This window comes from Rhipicephalus sanguineus, chromosome 11 (genome assembly GCF_013339695.2).
Source record: "Rhipicephalus sanguineus isolate Rsan-2018 chromosome 11, BIME_Rsan_1.4, whole genome shotgun sequence".
Taxonomy (NCBI): domain Eukaryota; kingdom Metazoa; phylum Arthropoda; class Arachnida; order Ixodida; family Ixodidae; genus Rhipicephalus; species Rhipicephalus sanguineus.
This window is the reverse complement of record NC_051186.1, coordinates 109,078,604-109,101,600: the sequence shown is the minus strand read 5'-3', so window position 1 is coordinate 109,101,600 and position 22,997 is coordinate 109,078,604.

The window sequence follows — 22,997 nt, the reverse complement described above, 5'->3', positions numbered from 1 at the left end:
TGGACCACACTCGAGCGGAAAGACGCCATGAAAAATGGCGACTCGTTGTTGTCGCTCATCCTGTACCCTTGGCAAAGTGCGCAACGCTGTATCTGGTAACAGACAACACGCAAAGCGGTTGCTTGCGTAAGCTCGTTTGAGGGCACTGCTTTCTTTTGTAGGTCTGAGCGTAGTCACGCGGGGTTTTTCACATTTCGCAGGCTTTTATAATCAATCCGGAAAAATGAGCGCGGAAAAGGTACTGTATTGCTAATAGCTCAATTAGGTGTCGTTTGAACGTGCCTGCATATGACGAACGGATATTTTAATAATTAGCCGAGTTCTTCTCTAGTTAGAAGTGCATTTACGACAAATGAAATAAACCTCATTACCAAGGTGTTGTTGTGGGTACTACAATGCACTAGTAACAATTTGTGCTAAGTTTGTTTCACGCACCGCCGTTCCTCCGTTTGAAAATTGGGCAGCGTGATAGTTGGGACAACCTGCATATGCGTATGTGCGTGAAAAAAAGAGGGTATAATACTTACAACCGATCGATATGACCTCCGCATGCAGAGGAGCCTCTTATCGGACTCTTTTTTCACGTCTTCATTCTGCTGTTCTACCCAAAATTTTGGGTTGAGTCCGTGCATAAGCTCGTGGCCTATTATCTGCAATGAGACCGGGCCACAGGTAACGAAAAGTCGACGCTTTGCCTAATGCGCCAGTTAATGTTAGCGCTAGCAATGCAGCTACCTCCATTGAAAAGGTCCATGCGGTCATCGGCCATTTGTGCTGCAATAATTACACGTATTATTAAGTAACTAGCACGCTCTGTGCGTGTACAACAACCGCGATCGCGTCTCAGTCCATGGCTTCGTAGACTGCACTTCGACCGCTGGCCAGCGACGTACCAACTCATTCGCGAGGAGGGGGGTGGGGGTAGGGGGGCAAGCCTTCCTCAGTCTGTTGGCAATATATATATATATATATATATATATATATATATATATATATATATATATATATATATATATATATGTATATATATATATAGATAGATAGATAGATAGATAGAGAAGTGTAGATATGGTTCAATGGGCCAGTTCTTCTCGAGTGAAGGGTCATTAATATAGACAGTGATATAAACATTTATTTTCCCAACAGGGACGCGGCAGGAAGCAAGATCCGAACTTCGACGTCAGTTTTAACTCACCCCCGAGGAAAGGAGGACCCTTCCCGAAAATGTTGGGAAATAAGTATTTATATAACTGTGACAACGCCTCCTTTGTGTTATACCCTCACACACACACACACACACACCACACACCACACACACACACACATATATATATATATATATAGATATATATTATATATATATATATATATACTATATATATATATTATATATTATAATATATATATATATAGATATCGATATGCAAACTCGGGGAACGCTAACGCTTCGCCATTAGGAGTGGAACGCGGTAGCTTCATTTGGCCTACGGCCTCACAATCATAATGTTATAGAAACGTCTGGCTATCAGCAGAAGTATATATATATATATAATATATATATATATATATATATATATATATATATATATATATATATATATATATATATATATATATAGAGATAGAGAGAGAGAGAGAGAGAGAGAGAGAGAGAGAGAGAGAGAGAGGGAGATAGAGAGACGCGAGAACCTCATTCGCACTCAATTTCATGTGACCTTTCATATACAGAGAGAGAATGTGGGTGGCAGTGTGTGTAACACTATGCAAAAAGCAGTCATTTTCACGTAGCCATCGACCATCGATATATGCGTAATGCATTTAGCACTATTAAACGAAACACTTTTTATACAATAACTACAAGAGTTTATACACGAGTACGACATGTTGATGGCGGCCTCCACAGTAGTAGGTGTCTGTTTCATTAAATGAAATTTCGGCATGGTTAGGAGCTGCTCGCGAATGATTTCGTTTTTTTAAATGTAGGTAGCAGTGACTGCACTTTCCCTTTTTTTCTAATTACTGGTACACTTTCTTGCACAAATAGAGGTTGTCGTATATTGTATTTTGTGTTGTTTTCTCCAACTAATAGTGTTTCTAGCGCATTGTTAAGGAAAGAAGTGGAAATATAAAGGGCTCGTTGTTCTTTGTTATACGCAATATTAATGAGCACAAACAGACTATAATGACAAGGAAAATATAGGGGACGTTATTAGTAGTAAATTGCAATTGCCTGAACACTCGAGATAAACTTTTACCATCGTCCTCATCCATATGAAGTCCAAATCGAATACGTGATCCGGTGATTCGTATGTCCTATGTGCGAGCGAAAGCTTCCGAAGGCTGCAGACGGGTGCGGCTCAAGTGCAGATAAAAGAGGCCGGCCGGCTCCTCGGGCGAATGAGCGCCTGTCGGGCCTCCGTCGTTTGGACAGCAACAGTGAATTTTGATCAAAAGGGCGCGGTCGTGCGCGCAATCTCGACAGACGTGAGTAGAGGGCTCCTGCATTTGTACATGATGTGCTCTCTATCCTTACTTGACGTTCAGACTGCAGACAGCTCCAAAACTGCTTCGCTACGTAGAGCATCCGTATTCCCATACGCCAACGTTTAGCAGTTGCGGGAGAATGGCATTCCAATTTTATGCTCTTTGCCTTACTTTATAGAGCATTCAAATGTCTTGCTATCGCATTCATTGCTTGGCCCTGGCGCAAAACTCACTTTTTATTTGCAAAGAAATAGTTGGCCAAATATCCTGAGGCCCTTCAACATTTCGATACGAACGACTGCCTCAGCTCCTTAACACAAACATTTAGAATGTTTCGTGTACCTGTGCCATTTTGATCCAAAAACCGGAAGGAAGGGGAAGGTGGAAGCTTGCAAAGAGAAAAATTCGTAAACAGGGGGTGGGTGCTCGAGCCGACGTTTCGACAAGTGGACTTCTCTTCTGCAAGGCTGGAACTCATTTCCTTAGCTCTCGTGTGTATATGCTTCGTGGCCTGTCCACCACATGAGAGAAGGGGAGGGCAACTACCAAAGTGGGCGTGGGGGAGTGGGAAGAGGCTGCTGTGACGAACTGGATGAGTCGTTGCTTAAGTGAAAAATGTAGTCACCGTCGCCGCTACAGATCATTCTTATACGCCTCGCCTGTCCTACAAATATCCCTTCTTTGCAGTGTCGTAGGTGATGACGTGGGTGATGTCGCGGGCGATGACTGATCACCCGCGACACTGCAAACAAGGGTTATTTGTAGGACAGGCTTGGCATGTAAGAAGGATCTGTAGCGACGACGGTGACTAGGTTCACCACTTGAGCAACCTAAAAGAAACATTAGTTAAAAGAAATTACCCGCGAGGTGCTCTAAACAAGGTCTAGAACGAAGCACATCAACTAGATGGAAACTCATCACTAGCTCAAATGCCCCCTAGCACAGCCCAACCAGCCGCCAGCATTTATAACCAAATACTCAAATGCGCTACCAAACATAAATAATATCTTCCGTAAGCATTACCTAATACTTCCAATCAACCAGCGCCTTAGCAAAGAGTTTCCCGAAGTACCAAAGGCCGTGTAACGGCGCAATAGGAATCTTTAGGACATGTTAGTGCATGCAAATGTAAACACTCATTCTACTGCCCACTTAACACCTTGTTCTCGTCCAAGCTGTAAGAATTGTGAACAGCATCAAGATGACGTTATGGTTAAAAGCACCGGATGTGATTTGTTTTAAAATTTGAATATACTGCAGGCCCTTCACGGACCATGAAGGAGTGGGTACATGGATACATGAAAATAAATACATTGTCAAAAAAATCATGGTGCAAATTCGATACACTGTATGAGGTTCGTGAATGACTGGAGAAGTGGCTGCAGGCGGGCTAGTTGGTACATACCTTAAAACTTGAAAAACAGCGCAAAGACAGGACGAAGAAAAGCGACACAAGGACGGGCGCCCGTCCTTGTGTCACTTCTCTTCGTCCTCGCTTTGCGCTGTTTCTCAAGTTGATGAATGATTCAGTGGTATTACAACACACAATATTATTAGGTAAGGTATTCCAGAGGGAGATAGCCGATGGAAAAAGGGAATGCTTGTGAGCGTTGACACGACTTAAAGGTTGGTGGATTGTTTTAGAATGACATAGTCGCAATGATTGTTTAGGCGGATCTTGCAGGTAATGAGAACGCGATATGTGAAAGTGACCATGATATAAATGGTAAATGAAATTTAGTATATTCTGCGTTGAGAAAGTGCTTTTAAGTTTGCCGTTGCGAGCAAGCCTGTAGTACTGGAATGCCTCACTAAATCTGAATATATGAACGTCACTGCCAATTTTTGTATTCGTTCTATTTTACAATCAGGTGCTTTCCATGTGGACTCCAGATTACGTCCGTTATATAAATTACGTGATTACGTCCATCGCATAAAATCTAGTTTTAACTGCTCTAGTTTAAACGTAATCTAGATGATCGAGTGTTTATATTGTCAAGAACGGTAGATTGGCGAAACGGGACAGCCTGTTAATGTCAGATTAAACGGCCGTCGCGCGGACACGGCGAAGAAGTTAGTCAAAGCATTGGCTCAACATTTTAATGTAGCAGATCACAACTTCGACGATCTCAAGCTTTACATACTTCAGTCACACTTGCCGTCCCTAAGGGAAAGAAAATGTACAGGGTCATACTTTATTCACAAGTTCAATACACTCCAGCCAGCAGGCGTTACCGTTTCTAAGGGGGCTCTTGAATCCATTCGGTATGGTACATACACAATGAAACCACCGATATTTAAGCCCTTCTTCATGGAATTTCGAACCTACTGATTGTTAGGTACCACGTGCTTCCACTGACAATGATAATTCAGCGAAATGCATGCCCCTCCCCCCGCCGGCTTTTCTTTTTTTTTCTTTTTTTCCCCTTCCTTTTGACTCAACCTGTTCGTCATGGCGGCCTCTCCCCCACGCGCACTTTGGCAGTGGCCCTCCCCTTCTCCCTTATTGTGGATAGGGCTCGAAGCATATACATATGAGAGCTAAGAAAATCAGTTCCAGCCCTGAAGAAGACAAGTCCACTTGTCGAAACGTCGGCTCGAGGCCACACCCCCTTTTTACAGATTTTTTTCAGTAATTTTATTGTCACTTTGGCAGGCGAAAGTAATTCCGCCTCGAGCAGCGGCTTAGCCAGGGGCCAAGGTCTTGGGGGAGATAACCCCGCCCACGAACTTTTCATTTTTTTTCCAATTCAATTCAGCTTTATTTCTGGTATTTCCTGAGCAGACAGATGCTAAAGGATTTAGTCGCCTGACGGTGGCATCTGCCCCCCGGGGTTTGCAACAGGTGCAGCACAGAAAGCAAAATAGTAAACCTATACATTTCTAGAAAATAAATTATATACAAAATGAAATAGTAATAAAATGATACACCGGTAGTAATTACAATGATGCAATGTGGTAATAACAGTGACAAAAAATGAAGAATCAAAAAACACTCGCGCACACACACAAAAGATACATTTCGGCACATGAAAAATGTTATTTCAAGACAGTTGTCTATGTTCTGCTTATATTTCCTCGCCGCTGCTCATATTTATTAGCAAAAGAGATATGTGATGTACTCAACATTGCAGGATAAGTTTTTAGAGCGGGCCATTTTATCATCACTTCATGATACATACTGAACTAATAAGAGTTATAGGTTTAAAGTGTTATGCATCACAAGAAGTAATACCTACGAATTTCTAACTTGGAGACAGTATAGAGACCGCTAAGTACCGACTTCATAAATGAAGAGAGGTGTCCTGAATATTTGCTTCATTTTTTGTTGCTCAATCAGTCCGGCTGACTATGCCTTCGTACTTATTCAGGAAATGCGCGATTTAATAATGTATTGTCTGTTTTCCGTAATTTGTCCTGACTTGAGGTAGCGGACGTTCAACTTTCCTGAATTTATATCTGTCTCTTTTGGTAGTAGTGTTTTCTTTAAGGGCATTTGTTTTGTGCATATACTGCAATTGCTTGAATAAATAGATCTGATTGAGTTTCAATATGCTATGTTTATTGAACAATTCTCGTGTGCGTAAGTCGCGTATGTCTGCTACATATTTCCAAATAGACGCAGTGCATTTTTCTGTACAACTAATATCCTATTGTACTTGAAGTCCGTAGTTCTTCCCCAGACTAAAATACAGTATATAAGTTTTAAATACACTTATGAGTAATAAAGTTTTCTTTTTAGCCACAGTGATATTAACGAACGAATTCAACGAATGCAACCTATTGTTTTGGCTATGTCTGTCGTCATATGTAAAATGTGTGTATTCCATGTAATGTTTGCATGGAACCATACTCCCAAAAATTTATGTTCCTTTGTTCGTGTTATTTTTGTGCATCCATATTTAATTACAAGATCACCTGCATGCCGCTTGATTGGCGGTGAGAATTATATGTACTGCGTTTATTGGCATTTAACTGCAACTTATTCTGATATAGCCATAGAGTTCATTCTTCTAGATGAGAGTTTGCCATCGCTTCTAGTGAGTTTACATCTTTTGCTGTGAAAATACGCTGGTGTCATCTGCATATATTACGATGTCTTGTTTTATACCTATATCCACTATATCATTGGTGTAAAGTAGGAATAATGTTGGCCCGAGTATCGAGCCTTGCGGTACTCCGGTTGTGACATTTTATCGGCAAGAGGAAAGATTATTCATTGCTGTAAATTGATACAGATGACGTAAATAAGTTGTAATGAGTTCTAGTGGAATGCCCCTTATCCCTTATTGTTGAAGCTTCAAGAACAGCACTTCATGATTGAGGGAATCAAATGCTTTTCGTTGGTCTAAAAATAAACCCAGCGTGAAATACTTTTGCTCAATTCCTTGAATAGCTTTCTCCTTTACATGGAGTAATGCCTGCTCCGTGGACTTTTGTTTAAAAAACCATACTGAGAGTTCAATATTATGTTGTATTTACATATAAGTTTCGTCAATCTTTCATTTATGGTCCACTCAAACATTTTTGAGAACAGTGGTAGCACTGAAATATGTCTATAATTGCCAAGCTGATTTTTGTTTCCTCCCTTGTAGATAGCAGTTACCCTTGCTATCTTTAGGCAATCTGGCAATGTGCCTTTTTTTCAAACATTAAGTTAACCCTTTGCGGTCCAAAACCTTTACCCACTTTCCGGCTCTAGCGGTCCGAAACTATTTCGCCAGTTTCTGGCGCCGCGAATAAAAACACAAGCTGTGGAAGAGAAACGCACAGGATATTTATTTTTGCTCCTGCATTCTGCAGGCAACTCTTTTAGTGATATTTGGGCAACGTATGATACCGCTCAAAGCATTCCCCTGTGTGCAGGCCAGGGTTATTACTGCAGGTTTCCACCGCCGCCGTCGTCGTCTTCGTCACTCACTTCTGTCGAATCACTGTCATCACTGTCTGGTGGAGGCACGTAATTCTCTTCCTCACTAAAGTCATCCTCGCTTTCGCTAAAAGCACCGCCGTAAAACGCACGCGGTGAAAACGTGGCCATGCTTCTCAGCGAACCGCGCGCGCGAGTGGGTACGCTCTAGGCCCCGTGCTGATCATAGTGCTGCACCCTAGTGTCAAAAAAGTAAAACCTCAACAAACAAAGCTCACTTATTCCTCAAGAGATGGCCCTTCATGTATACAAAAAATGCGCGCGACTCGCGGTGAGAAAACAGCAAAATTTAAACCACGAACACCCTTGTCGGGCGGGGCCCGACAGCGGACCGCTACGGCCGTGTTGCGTTGTCGGGCGCTGCCCGACAACGGACCGCAAAGGGTTAATTATGTAAGTAAGAATGTGTGCTATGACTTTGGCGACATGCTTCACTGGATTCGCTTTTATTTCATCGTATCCTGCCGAAACATGTATAAGTACACGCACATATACGAATGCACGTACGAACGTACATAAAGTATGGTTTACTCTCCTGTTTGCCGCTCGCTCAAAAAAACTGGCTGCGCGCTACTGGCCTCGACGTGGATCTCCCGTGCGAAACGCGCCAGGCTCTAAAAGCCTGTTTTTTTTTTTTAATAACGGTGCTATCCATGCAAACGCCAGTATTACATTTACACCTGGAATACCACAGCAGTGGTCACACAGTAAGGTGTACTCGCATGAAGTACATGATGCTTATTGCCTAATACTAAAAAATGAGTGCTTACCAATCCAAAGGAACCAAAGTTCAGTGCTTCTGGCCCGTACTCATAAAAAATTGGGCGTTGCACTGTGGCTGTTGGTACTACTATGGTACCATCCGGGTAGTAAGCTGCAGTAACTTTCTCCTCGTTGTACAGCAATGTTCCCTGTTCCTTCCACTTATAGTGAGCGGTAAGACGGCGAGCTTGTATCCACGAGGGAAACAGTAGGTTGAGTGGTACATCCGGAAGGGATTCTGCGCCATGCGATTGACAACACATTATTACGCGAGCCTTCTTTGTTGCTGCACAGACGCTTCACGCAAGAACACCTGCGAGTAGTTTAACAACGAGCATTAAACACCGCATGCGTGGCCTTAGACAAAGCAGATTGACATTGCCGAAGCGATAACACCTTAATGGCCAACGAAGCATCAAGGTCAAAGCGTTAGATGCCGACTGAAATGCGAAAAGTCGGCGACAGCGGCGACAGCACGAATGATGACAGCAATCACGATCTTGTGATAACGTTCACTACGACGTCATTATTATGTCACGATCTAACTAGGACCCTATAGAAGAACAAAGAGAACAGGTGTGTGTCATGCCAAAAATAAGCAGTGCCTTTAACCACAGAGACTCAGTGCATACGGCGTTTGTTTGATGAACACCATTTGAAGGGTTTTAATAACCTTTTAGACTGGTCACATCTTAGCAGAAAAAAAAAGCACAAATACCCGCTACTTCCTATACTATGCTATAATAGTAGAAATGGTAATGTAGAGCAGTTTACAACTTTCTCTTGTGCTATTCCTACGTGGCCCCGTTGTTGCTTTGAGACAATGCTTACAATGTTCTCTCGGCGGAAATTTAAGGTGTGAGCAGCATGAAAGTGGAGTTTTCTCGCCGATTTCGTTTGAAAGGGCATTTACATTTTGTTCATGCGATAGACTGCAGAAGAATAAGTTCTGCCGCTTTAAACACGTCAGGTGGAACGTTGCAGCGGGAATGTTATCCAAACATTCTTTAGTCGCGTGTACTGTGCCGCGATGCGGGAGTGCCGGGTTTTATGGTGGCTTATCCTTGGAGTAATAAAACACCAATGATTAGCTTCCTCAATATTGCAAAACTTGAGGGCAGCTTCAAGCGTGATTTCCTTTCGCAGTGTGGTTTCGCGCACATCATCGGTCAGATAATCTATCTCATATGTGCAGTTACCTGGCGTGACGTTTCACTAAACATAACCACATCGAAAATTTATCCACCATGTGTAACGGTGGATTCCAACATCCATCATTATGGTGGATTATGGTGCTGGAAGATGGTGGCAGGGCTGGCCAGTATCGCGATAGTATTTCAGATATACTTTTGTGTATCTGTATTTCTGTACTGAGATACATTTGAAAAATATATTTGTATCTCAGTAGTGAAATACTTTACGATGTATCGTTTGTATCGCGATACTATGCAGGACACGAGTATCTCGTTACATTTTTTTTGTCGGAAATGAGTTGAGGCGTGCTTCCAACAGGGGAATGACGTTTTTTTTTGCGCCAAGAGAAGCAAAGGTGTGCCGCCGGTCTTCAACAGATAGGGTGGCGATAGTTTCCCCTCAAGCACAGAATGGCCCATGTGGTAAAGCGCGTGACGCCGCAGACTACAGAATCGTGGAGCCAATGTTGGCGGCCTCTGCCGACGAACGTCACTGTCTCTCAAGGCCAGTGCAGCATGCCAAATTTTTTTTGGGTGGCAAGCCATTATTTCGCAAGCCACCGCGTGGTTACCGCCTTGGAACAGAGGTTTTGCAATGCTTCGCGTGTCTTCAGTTCTCAAAGCGGCGGCACTTCCAAAAGCAGTTCCCGTAGTCGCAGCGGAAGGGACTAGAAGACGGCTATCTTTCACGCGCTTTCAGCCGCCTCTCCAACCTGTCAGGGTGCGGCCGCTCCAGGGGCCGCGCTCGCACCAAAGGGCGCTCTTGCTCCCGGGCGCGATTCCAGGAGGTACCTACCTGGGCGGATCGAGCCAAGCCGAAGCCAGCGGCGCCGCCACCAGATGTAACGCAGGTACCATTGCCAGTGCACAGGGAAGACCCCAGGGTAGCTAAGTTGATCCAAGAGAATGCGTGCCTTAAGGCAGAGATTCAACAGCTGAGGGCTGACCTTGAGTCGTTCCGCAAACATTGCTCCTCGCAGGGTGAGAGACAGCAGATGCCCCCACCAGGGGACGCGCAGGCGCGCTCGGGTAAACGTAGGGCCTCACCCCCCCAAGGGGAGTGGGACGCTATGGAGACCGAATCCAACAGCAAGGCTCTGGAAAGCATGCAGCAGTCGATTAAACAACTGGCTGATAGCATGACTACCCTACTCAAAAGTGTGTCGTCTCTTGAAAGTACACAGGCAGCGCTAGCTACGGGTAGCTCGCCTCCGAAGGGCCCGAACAGGGCACAGTCGCCTGCAGGCGCGGTAACAGTCAACCCGACAGGAGATTGGCTAACTCAGAGCAGTAATCATGGCGGGCAACACTAATGAATTGGTCGTGTGGCAGTGGAACTGTGCCAGTTTCAAAAGGCGCAGGGCCCCACTGCTGCACTTTGTTGCTTCCCAGGCGGTCAAACCGCACGTGATTATGTTACAGGAAACTCTCGGTGATGCGCTAACTTTCCCGGGCTATCGAGTCGTCTCGGTGCGCGAGCAAGGGAAGCGGGGTTTGGCAACCTTGGTCGCAAAAAAATGCTCCTTTCATGAACACAAACTACAGCTTGGCAACAGCAAGGCTGAGGTCATTATCCTCGAAATAATCCCCAACAACTGGCTCGAGAACAGCGTATTCCTCCTGAATGTTTACAGCTCGCCGTCGGACAAGCGGCAGGCGTTTGCTTCGATCATGGCATAAGCGGTGGCTCTGGCCAGGGGGGCCCCCATCGTGGTAGCGGGAGACTTTAATGCTCCGCACGACGCTTGGGGCTACCCTAGGCAATCCCCCAAGGTCAACAACCTCCTAAAGGCTGTATCGAACTGTTCTATGGAATTGATTACGGATCCGCAATACCCGACGAGAACTGCCACATCGGTTGTCCGAGACACAATTCCGGACTTGGCGTTCGTCAAGAATGTCGCCGGAACAGGGTGGCAAAATTTGCAAGAGAATCCAGGTAGCGACCACTTCATAGTGGCTATTACCCTAGCAGTCAATGCAGCTCCCCCCAGGGAATTTAAAGTAACGGACTGGGATTCCTTTCATAAATTGCGGAAGGAGGACCAAGATGAATATGACAGCTTAGACAGCCTCTTTGCAAAGCTCAAGGAGGATGCTAATGCTGCGACCAAGGTTGTCAAAACGGACCTGAGGGTTCATCGGATGGATGCACGTCTCGTGCATCTCTTAGAGGCAAAGAATTCCATCCTGTCCCGATGGAGGGCGCAAAGGCTCAATCGCTGACTTCGAAAGAAAATTGCGGAACTCAATCGCGAGATCGAGGCGTACTCTATTGAACTTTCCAAACAGCAGTGGAATGAAGTATGTTCTTCGGTTGACGGACAGATGAGAGTGGGGGCCAAATGGAACCTCCTCAAACACTTACTTGATGAGTCACAGTCGAAGGAATATCAGAGATTGGCTATTGACAGAATCGTTCACAACCAAAAAGCAAAGGGAATGTCCGAAAAGGCCCTTCTGAAGAGGTTAGCGGACAGCTATCTTCCGCTGGGCCCTTCCGGCAGTGCGGATTATCCCCATTACAGGGGTGGAACTGTGGAGGAGCTGGACGCTCCTTTCACTGAAGCAGAAATTTGGGCGGTCCTCCACGAGCTCAATGGACGCTCTGCACCGGGCCCGGATGGAATCTGAAATAAGCTCTTACGTAACTTGGATGGCAAATCCGTCGAGAAGCTTACCGAGGAAGTCAACAAAATCTGGGAGACGGGGCACGTACCCGAATCCTGGAAGACAGCTTCGGTAGCGCTCATCCCAAAGCCAGCAAGCCTCTAGCGCTGGAGAACATGCGACCCATCTCGCTTACGTCCTGCGTGGGCAAGGTGGGCGAACATGCAATCCACCATCGGGTATCCGAGTACATAGAAAGCAAAGAGCTATTTACACAGAATATGGTAGGATTCAGACCTGCACTATCCACACAGGACGTCATGCTCCTTATAAAGAGACAAATCATTGACAACAACACTAGGGATACTAGAGGCATACAAGCTCTAGACCTGGCCAAAGCTTTTGATAATATATCGCACAAGTTTCTGCTTGAAGCAATTTCGGATATGGGTCTAGGACAACGGTTCCATGCTTACGTTAGCTCCTTTCTCAGGGATCGCAGGGCTACCATTAGAATCGGTCAAATCCAATCCGCAGAATTTACCTTGGGAGCGAGAGGTACCCCACAGGGGGCAGTTATCTCTCCTCTACTCTTCAATATTGCCATGAAGGGCCTCTCGGAGCGACTCGCTACACTGCGCGGAGTTAACCATGCTCTGTACGCGGACGATATCACCGTGTGGTGCATGGGATGGTCCGACGCCGGGGTAGAGCAGGCCCTTCAAGAGGCACTAGACATCACAGAGAACTTTCTAGTCGGTTCGGGCCTGAGCCTGTCACCGGCCAAGTCTGAGTTATTACTATACAGACCCACCCGACAAGGGCTGAGGAACCTCACTCCTTTAGAACAGATTCCCATAGCTTTACACACACGGGCTGGGCAGAAAATACCCAGGGTGGACTCCATCAGGGTCCTCGGACTCCTGCTAGAGTCCAAGGGGAGCAACTCACGGACTATAGCCCGCATCACCTCCAAGACGGAGAACATGCTTAGGCTCAAACTCAGGGTTTCGAACCGCAGGGGTGGGCTGAGCGAGAGCAATCTCCTTCGGCTCTATCATGCATTTCTCATGAGCCACATTAATTATGTCGCTTCGGCGTTGCACTGGTCCAAAAGAGAAGAGGCAAAAATTGATACACTAATGCGCAAAAGCATAAAGCGAGTTCTAGGCTTGCCTATCCACACCAGTACCGAGAAGCTCCTACAATTGGGCATACTTAACTCCCTCTCGGAAGTGATCGAGGCCCAGCAGATCATAGAGTTTCCTAAAATTAACTAGAGGGGACTCTGGCGCTGCGATCGTTCAGCTACCATGGGAATGATGGGTAGTACACAAATTTGCCTAGTCTTCGTGCTTGCGGCTTCAAACGTACTTGTGGCTTTGTTTATTGCTGTGTTTTGGCGTTTGTTTCAGATAAAAGAATAGACCGTTGTGAACTTCGTGACCAGGTTTGATTTGGTGAGCCTAAAAAAGTTAAAGTGGTGAAGTGGAACTGCTGACTTTTGCTGAACTTCGTTTTGCGACAAAGCGGATGCAGCCGACGCGGAGCCAAACGGAGCCGAAAGAACGAAGTTTAGACAAATTTGTGTACTACCCATCATTCCCATGCTGGCTGAAGCGTCATGCGTTGCAGCTCCCCTAGACACTAGCGCCAGAGTTCCCTCTAGTAAGTATTGTAGGAAACTCTATGCAGCAGATGGCTCAGGTCGTGCGACTATCGTCCTCGCGGGCTGGTAGGCGCATCCTGGAGTCCATAGGCTGCGCTCCGACGGAGACTACCCAGCGTAATGTGACATTACCACCTTTGATCAGAGGCACGTTTCTGGTAGCTCCACTTCCAAGAAATGTGCACCCACAATACAATGTAGGGCGCCGCATAGCTCGGGCTCGTTCTTTATTAAAATCGGTTGCAGACAGTCCGGATCTCGCGACCTTTGTCGATGCAGCCCAGTACGGGCGTTCGGATCGCTTCGCAGTGGTCTCGGTCGATCATAGTAGCACACTCCTATGCTCTGCCTCGGTTAGAAAGGTTTCGGCAACGGTGGCTGAGCAAATCGCCATCGCCATAGCAATGAAGGACCCATCACGTCCAAATGTCTTTACAGACTCGCGTTCCGCAGCTAGGGCTTTCGCCTCTGGCTCGATCTCGCGTGAGGCAGCGGCCATCCTAGGCTGTGAGGGAGCTGTCGGGTTTCACACCATAACATGGTTCCCGGCCCACATGGGGGCCAACGTACATCCCAATGTCCTCAACGCCAATGAGTTTGCCCATGACCGTGCGCGAGGTATCGCTCACCGCGGCGGCCCCGGTGAATTCGCAGGCGGGGACGCCGAAAGATACAGAGATTCGCTACTCACTTTCCACGAGATCATGACTCATTATCATCTATCTCAGAGGGCTTTTCCACTTCCTCATCGTAAACTTACTCGACCGCAATCATCGGTCTTCAGGATGCTCCAAACGGGGTCTTTCCCTTCGAGGGGCAGGTTCAGTCACTTCTCGCCCAACATCGAACATTGTCCGGACTGCGGAGAGGCGTATTGCTCATTACCTCATATGCTCTGGCAATGTCCTGCGTTACGTGACGCAGAGTTCAACAAAGAAGAGGACTGGGAGGAAGCCCTTAACAGCGGCGATCTTTTGGTTCAACTTCGGGCTGTCCAGAGGGCCTGCGAAAGGGCGTAGGGCCACGGTCTTCCGGTTCCTACGTGGGAGTGGCCCGCGACTGCTACGGATTCCCCCTAAAAGGGGGCGTTACAACGCAGTTCCTCAGGACCTGAATAAAGTTCTCTGTCTGTCTGTCTGTTTCAGCCCAGGCAATGAGTGCTTCCTGTAGTTTCTGATGGGGCGCTTTGAACAGCTGTGCCTGTTTCCACCTCCGCTTAGAGAGCTAGCAGGAGCGACTTGGGAGGGCTTAAACCCTCTCAACCCCAAAGAACGTGTTTTTAGGCAGCCAGTGTTTGATATGTGCAGTTTTGACATATGCGGCTCCATTGCACGTAGGTAATTATGACCGACCTAGTATATGGGCAGTGGAATCTTCAGCCGTCTGAGCCGGCGCCGACCGAGTCAGACAGCTGAAGATTCTGAAGATGGGGACCGACTTCGGCTTCTGAACGGTCAGAACAACACACCTGAGGGCGGAAGTGCTTCGGTATCTAGATAACCCGAGAAGAAATATCGTCATGCTGCAGTGCAATCCGGCTATGAAAGCCGTATTAATTCACTGTAACACGAATTTGTGGACATTTTTTTCTTTCGCGAGTCTTGTGCAGAGGCTGAATCGATACTGTATAGAAGACAACCTATTTGAGAAGCCTACACAGCAACGTTCTAAGCAAAGCTGATCTTATGTAAAAGATAAATGTATGCTTTTTCGCAATTCACTGGCGTTCATTAGTGATTCGAGTGATTTGCTTGAACTGTGCTATTTCTAGCACAGCTCATTTTGTCTTCACGAAGTATGTCAATTTCGGTGTCCAATGCTTGTTACTGTTGCTGTGAAATAGTGTATGTTTTATTGCAATTGATACTTGTAGTTATGTCATTATTACTAATTATGTGCTTTGCCCCCCCCCCCACGTGCAATATCTTAATGGCGGTGAGGGTACTGTAATACATAAATAAATGAACTGAAAGTTTCAATGCGCTGCACCTTTAATTACAACATTATGCTGCACTAATAAATGTCTTTGCGTAGTACGAGCATCCTTATAATAAAAAAGTATTCCAGTATCTGTATCGCTGTAGCTGTATTCCAGAATACTTTTTTCGTCTTATTGCAAAAGTATCTCGGAAATATCCCGTTACGTAAAGGCAAATGTATCTCAGTATCTGTACTTTAGGCTTCCAGTTCATGTATTTCAATATCTGTATTCCGGAATACATTTCTGAGTATCTCTGCCCAGCCGTGGATGGTGGCATATTGTGTTTGCTGGATGCTGGCGTATGATGAATGCTGGAGAATAGCGCAGCGTAAAATGGCTCTACAGCATCAGGACAATCATGCCTTGCTGGCACACATAAATAATTGCATAGAAGGCGATGTAGAAAGCATTCGTACAAAAAAAGAAAAAGAAAGCTACGCGCAAAAAAAAGTTTCCGCCACTAGGAGTCGAACGCGCCACCTTCGGAACCCGAGCCGAGTACTCCACCACTACACCACGCTGACTTTTTTTCTTTATTGCCATGTGGATACATTATATACATACACACATGTGCTACGCATCACCTACCAGCACGCGTAAGCCTGGCTGGATCTACTTATGCACTTTTAACTGAATCAATATATATAATATGCAAATCATTTCATCACTTGCCCCTCGGTGCTTCAGCACTTCTGTGAGCTTCGTGATCTGTTACAAAAATAAGCGTTAACCAATCGCGCTTGGTGCTCAGCATTTATTATATCCATACGTGACTTCCATATGCTATAAATACCTAGAAGCGTGAAGTGGTCATATGGGACACTATTTCCTCGAACAGGCAGAAAACGAATACCGTAGGCGTCAACTGGTAGTTCCTTCAATGTTCTCTGCAGAACATCCCAATAAAACACAGCGTCCCAACAGTCACTAAAACATGTTCTCCAGTTTCTGGTTTGTTACACAAATGACAATTCACTGCCAACGGCACAAACATGCCTCGTTGTTCGAGCCATGTTTTCACGGGTAGTGTGCGCGTGTGAAGTTTAAAGAAAACGTTTTAACAACAGGTGGAACTAGCATCTTGACGCGTTTCAAGACGCCCCTCCCCGATCCCTCCCCATGAATGGTTCTGCAGATCGGGGCTGCAAAACAGTCTACCAGGTCTTTCAGTAGGCGCTTCCTGGGAACGTTGCTTAAGTATTCAATTGAAAATCTACTTATAACAAACCTATAGGAAGAGACCACCTCTCATAAGTCGACGCTCATCGCTTCTTGTGCAGACACCATACACAAGAAAAAAATGTTTCATTTAGGCTAGCCGATGCCACAGCTGCGCTGTAAAGTCATTCTTACTTATCGGAATTGTCTATCCTACAATCCAGAAGTGCCTATGACACGTAGACGGACTCGGTCGGTACGCTATGCTTAACTTTGGCGTAAATCGTGGTGCTAGAATATGATGGGGGAAGTCATGCTTGGTGAGGCTTATCTCGATGCAGGCCGAAGGTAAAAGAGTGTGCATTTTAGCTTCGCATGCATTTAACTGTTACCTGAAAGTGCCGCTGAGGTATGTGTGTGTGCCAGAATTGCCAGAGTTGCGTTTCTAGACTGGCGGGATCAAGCAGTGGCTTTTTTTTAGGTCTACCCGCTGGAAAGAGCAATGGCGCAGCCAGAGCTCATTTACTTCTCGACAACTGCGCGGCTGTGTCACACAGTTACTGTCGCTGTTCACACCAACACCTCCAGACTTGTAAACATCGCAATACAACAACACATGGATACTGTAAACCTAATAAGTACGCACGCAGAACGTAAACATTCACGGCTGCTGTGCTGCAAAAGACTTGAGGCGGTTATTGACGCCGCATGAATAAAAAAAACATGCTAGACAATGTAATAATCGGCGTTGGCTTCTTTGAACTGTAAACATATTTCTCCGCACATTCAAGAGGAAAACATAAAAAATGACAGTGATTTCACATATTTCATGTGCACTTCCATCATGCCATCATCAACTACTATGCTTCCATCATACTGCCGTCATTCAGCTTGTTGACAAAGCCATCTACAAAAACATGTTTTGCATCGCCACCATCGGCGAGCATTTTTCACTTAACACCAAAATAACCTCGCCACCACCACCACCACCTGCTCATATGAACGAAAACCTCCGGCAAATGCGACAACCTCTGAAACACGGCGCCGCAGGGAGCCGCAGAGTGGTGGAGCAACGTGAGGTTCAGTTTTCATGGACTCCTATTGTTCTTCAACGGCACACCGCAATTTGTCAGAACTTGCCCACCGGAGCTTCTTTGATGGATTGGATTCGATGATACCCCAAGCGTTCTCATTAATGTTAATATCCGCTCCAATTGGCGGCCGATCTGACGTCATGGCGCCAAGTTCTTCCAGGTACGCTCGCACGGCACGCTACGTATGAACGGGCGCCAAGTGATACGCAAGCAAGTAGTAGCCGACTGAACAATGACCATCGAGAACAAAGGGATCTAACATCCTTTAAGGTATGAGGTCAAGTGGAAAAAGTAATTATTTCTGTTTTTCGTCGTGTTAAATGCGCAGTTTATCGCCCATCATGTTGCTGCATAAAGTTTCTGTCTACGCAGCTTCTTTCCATAGATACAAGCAAAAATGTTAGACCACCCGGCATGTACGAAACCGAAACTGAAAGTGCCAGTTTTGTGTGCATCATAATATTACCTTGATATGTAGTACTTTGTTGGTTATTTAACAATCATATCAAGTGTGAACATGTAATAAGGCTCTAATAGCATTGTACATTTATAATTTTTAATCATAAAAGTAATAAACATCTCTCCAGGTGGACGCGCAACGTCGTACACCTCAAGGACACGCATGTGAGCCTGTAAATCATTAAATTTGCTTTGTATGATGACGAGTGTCATTTTAATAATGGCACCAGTAGCACGATTGATATCTTGAAGCAAGTTCACTTCGAGCCTGGCGTCTACACTGCAAAAACGTGCTTTACAAACGATCGGCACCGCATGGCGTAAGCGTCCTATCACGGCACTGATGTTTCAAAGAAAGCTAGAAAAGAGAAGGGAATTTTCCGCTCGAGCAATAGGACACAAGAATAAGGTCCACGATGGAACTGACTACAAGTATCAAGGATTTTAGGGCTCTTGGTCAGCTTGCGTAAGCGCTGCACATGTTTCAAATATTTTTCGTTGATTTTCTCAGAACTAATTCTTTTGGTAGTTTTCCGTACGCGAACAATCATAACGTTTTTGCTAATAAAGATTTTTCATTAAATCTTCGCAAATATGCTTATCACATTAGTGGGTGTGCAATGAACATCAATAGGCAAAATCGTGCCACCAGGTTAAATATGGCTGCCTGTTATACAAAGCTGCCCCTAGTGTTAGTGCATAATTTTTTGTTTACTTAATCACTATAGTTTTGGTATTCCTCTGATCTCATTTGTTTTGGTTCATTGCACTGGCCAAAGCTTCTTTTATGTCTCTGCCAAAAAATTGTTTTTTATTGTTGAGTGGAATTTGAGTTGGGACAGCTCGCATGAGGCCCGCTTTTAATGAAAATTTTGACTATGAAAAATTAACAAGAAATATGACTTGCTTTACAATGCTAACAACCTCCTAAAAAGGTCTGCTTTACAATCTAGACTTGTAATATATAGTGATTATTGCTTTTTAAATTTTTTTTGCCGAAACTTGGCCTCACACCTCAAGGGATCTAAGATAACTTTAGGAAGTAACTTACGAGCAAAGCACTTACACATCAAATTTTTCTGTCTTTTGACCTACACTCTGCTTTCCCCTGACGCCACTCCACGGTTGCGCATTCGTTCTCCACCTTCCCGTGCCTGTACAAAGGGACCCCTTGTTCCCTCCCCACCACAACACCCAGCTCTTCAGGGCGGTTCTTCAGTTCCGTCGGGACAGTGGATTGGATAACCAGCTGTTGAAGCCGCCCGCCGCTTCATGACGCCATTCCCCTCTTCTCTCTCCTTCTTACACTTATTTCCCTCGCCCCATTCCCCTGCAGATGGTGAGACGTACTCCTAAATAGGTTTGCAGAAATGACGTCATTTCCTCTCCACAGCTTCTCCTCTTCCAACGTCTCGCGTCATGTCGGCGCGGCGTCCTATGGTGGCCGGCGCGTCTCATTTCAATGCTGCTAGCGGTTGTTTTCCGGAAGTTGGGAAGACTTGAGCACTTCGTTGAGCCCCATGGAGTTTTCAAAGGTCAATGTGGCCCGTTGACATTAATAACGGTGTTCAACTACACTCAAACACAAAACTCAAGGGTAACTAGAGTTCATATAGACGCCGAATTTGAAAAGAGGCATTTATAAGCACATGCAGACGTTCAGCCACGAACGCCGCAAATAGGCATTTAGAATTACTATAAAAACACTACAAAAGCCCTTCTTAACCTCAAAATCGCGCTCATATATCAAAGTGGCACGATAGGAACGCAAGGAACCAAATAGACATTTGCCTAAAATGCGGTCTGTACTTATAACCTTATGCTGCGATCAAAACGCCTGTTTAGAATTTCGGCGGACGCAATGCAGCTAATTTCTCATCTACCCAGAAACTTTATCTAGCCCGGCAATGTGCGTCAAAAAGAGCAACATAAGTGGGCGTGCCTCGGCCTCCTCGACGCTCACGCTTTGCTGGTGCCTGCGTATGACAATATAAAATAAAAAAGGCAAAGAAGCGCTAAAACAGCAGAAAGTACCGGAATCAAATGGGCCTACAAGCAGCGCACAGCCGAGGACACATGCACTCTTCAGCGCATGGTGCGCATGCGCATACGCTTCAGCATTTCTGCGATATGCGACGTTGTAGGGTGCTGTTTACTTGAAGACTACTTATACTATATTGCCACGTGCGTTTCTTATTATCACTTTCGCTGTATTCGGTTTTCGCCCACAAAGACTGTCAGCAACCCTAAGCGCCAACCGCGCCTCTATGTTCTAGATGCTTCGCGATTATTGTAGATCGTTTTGTTAAGATTGCGCGCAAGACGCGAACACTCGAGCTTATTCTAGAACTTGCGCGACAACCAGCGATAACGCTGGAATATTCGACGGCACATGTATAAATGCCGACGCGCTTCACCGCTTGTCAGTTGATCGACAGTCGACGCTCTGTTCGCCGCTATAAATGTATTGCTTTCAGTTTCCCGGCCACAAGTTCGGCCAAATAAAGAGATTTATCTCAGACGTGCTGACCGCTGCCTTCGTCGACGTCACGACCACGTGACAATATCTACTGATGAGACGTATGAGCTTATGAGAAGGCGTTTGCAGTTCAGGGTGTTTTGTGCGGTTGCGCATGGCCGGCTCATCTCGTTATTTAACGAGAATAATAAAGCCACCAGGCATTTAGCTACTAGGCATTTCGCGCTACTAGGCATTCCGCGATCAGTGCGCGTGTGATATTGTTCAAAAATTGCGAGGGTGTGCAGCCCCTTGTACAAAAACATACGCCTCAGATTTGGTATAAAATGCAAACTGTTTACCACTAGGTATCTCAAGACAGCGTACGAAATGTTTGTTGGTGGAAGGGCTTGGACAAGGTCAATGTACAGAGCTAGCTTAAATCTCGTAGGGCGAAATTCGACAGGATGATACAATGGTTGCGAAGCACTCTAAAGCGATAAGGCAGCCACTTTCTGGAGTGCAGGCGTCGGAATTTAAGCCCGGCCGCATCGTAACGTGATGTCACGTATTGTTACAATCCGCGCACCTCGGCCTTGTGACAGGCGACGTAGTGTTGCGACTTGGGGACCGGGTGCATGTACTTTGATGCCACCACGAAGTATTGGGAGACCTTAGAGACTGGGCACAATATTCAGGATGCCTGAGTTGACAAGAAGAAAAACTATATTTACAAAATGTACAAGTGAGGATGTACAAGAGATGACTGACAGCTTCGAGCCACCTTCCCTGCTAATCAAGGCTGGCGTCCTCCTCCCTTGGCTGAGGCAGATCCCGGGGATGGAAGCTGCACATCTGTGCCCGTTCCTCCTCTTTATCCCCTTCGGGGAATGCAGTCCCGATCGCAAGAACCGGCGTGGTTCACCTGAGGGCGCAGCTGCCGTGGATGGAACCTGCACTCGTGTGCCCGTTCTACCTCTTTTCCCGCGTCGTAGAATACAGTCTCAATCACAGCAGTACCTAGTCAAAAACTAGGCTACACAATTGCCCAAGACGCATAAGTATGGCACTTATTAATGCACATGTTCCTTTAACGTTTGCGCTATCCTCTTCCGTGAAGGAAGCGTTGTGCAAAAAGTGAAACGTGTCGTCATAGAAGTAGTTTATTGTTTATAGTGCATTGGTATATGAGAACTTGTACAATGTCTACTGTTGTTTGGCAGATATAGCACCGCTTAATGCATCGGACTCACGTTGACGCCTAGTGACACATCTTCATGCCGACGACAAACGCCCATGATCATGATTTAACCCTTGCGGTAGCTGAAGTTCTTAACATATACGTGGACTCTGCATATGGTGAATCCCGCGCAAAGATGGCATCAACAAGCACATAATAAACACTAATGCTCGATATGCACTCGTTCATGGATACTATGAGCGAGGCTTGCGCTAAAACAGCCACCTCACGGTGTGTTAAAGCGTTGACGAAATTAAACTTGTATTGGAAACGCGCCGAACGGGATGGTCGTTGCAACGACGCGTCTTTTTTTTTCGAGCCTGGTGGCACAGATGTCACCGCCCCGTTATAAAGGGGATGTTCATAGCATCCATCCATCCAAGATCACTGCGAGAGACAAGTGTGAAAGATAAAAGGCGCGTTCATGTCACCTCCGCAATGTGTTTGGCGATAGCTCAGTGGGCTAAACGGCCGCCAGCCATCGTCGCAGACCGAGAGGTCGTGGGTTCGATTCCCGTCGACGGAATTTTTTCTTATGGATTTTTTTCTTTGCCATCTGACGACATTCATTTTGCTGACGTACTTCCGTGACGGAAATACGTCATGAAAGTCTTGGTGGACCCCGGCATAAAACACTTTCATGTTAAAAAATCACGACATATCCACGAAGTGAATGATGATTGAGAAGCTGCCTCTGAGACAATCGGGTAAACAGTGAATGCTCCGCAAGATTCCTCTACTGTCATATAAAGACTTCACGAGTTGTTATATTAGCGATTCTGGTCAGGTTGTAGTTCAACCACAAGCGGTCGCAGACCTTGCAGCTCTGGCCGAACGTGTGGTCGAGGAAATCGCTCTTGAAGCGCGATTCGGCGCCACCAGCTTGGCGCTTGGCTGCTGCATCCCGCGCCCGTACCTCTTCGGGGTTCTCGCCGCTTCCGCTGTGCTTCGGCTTCGCG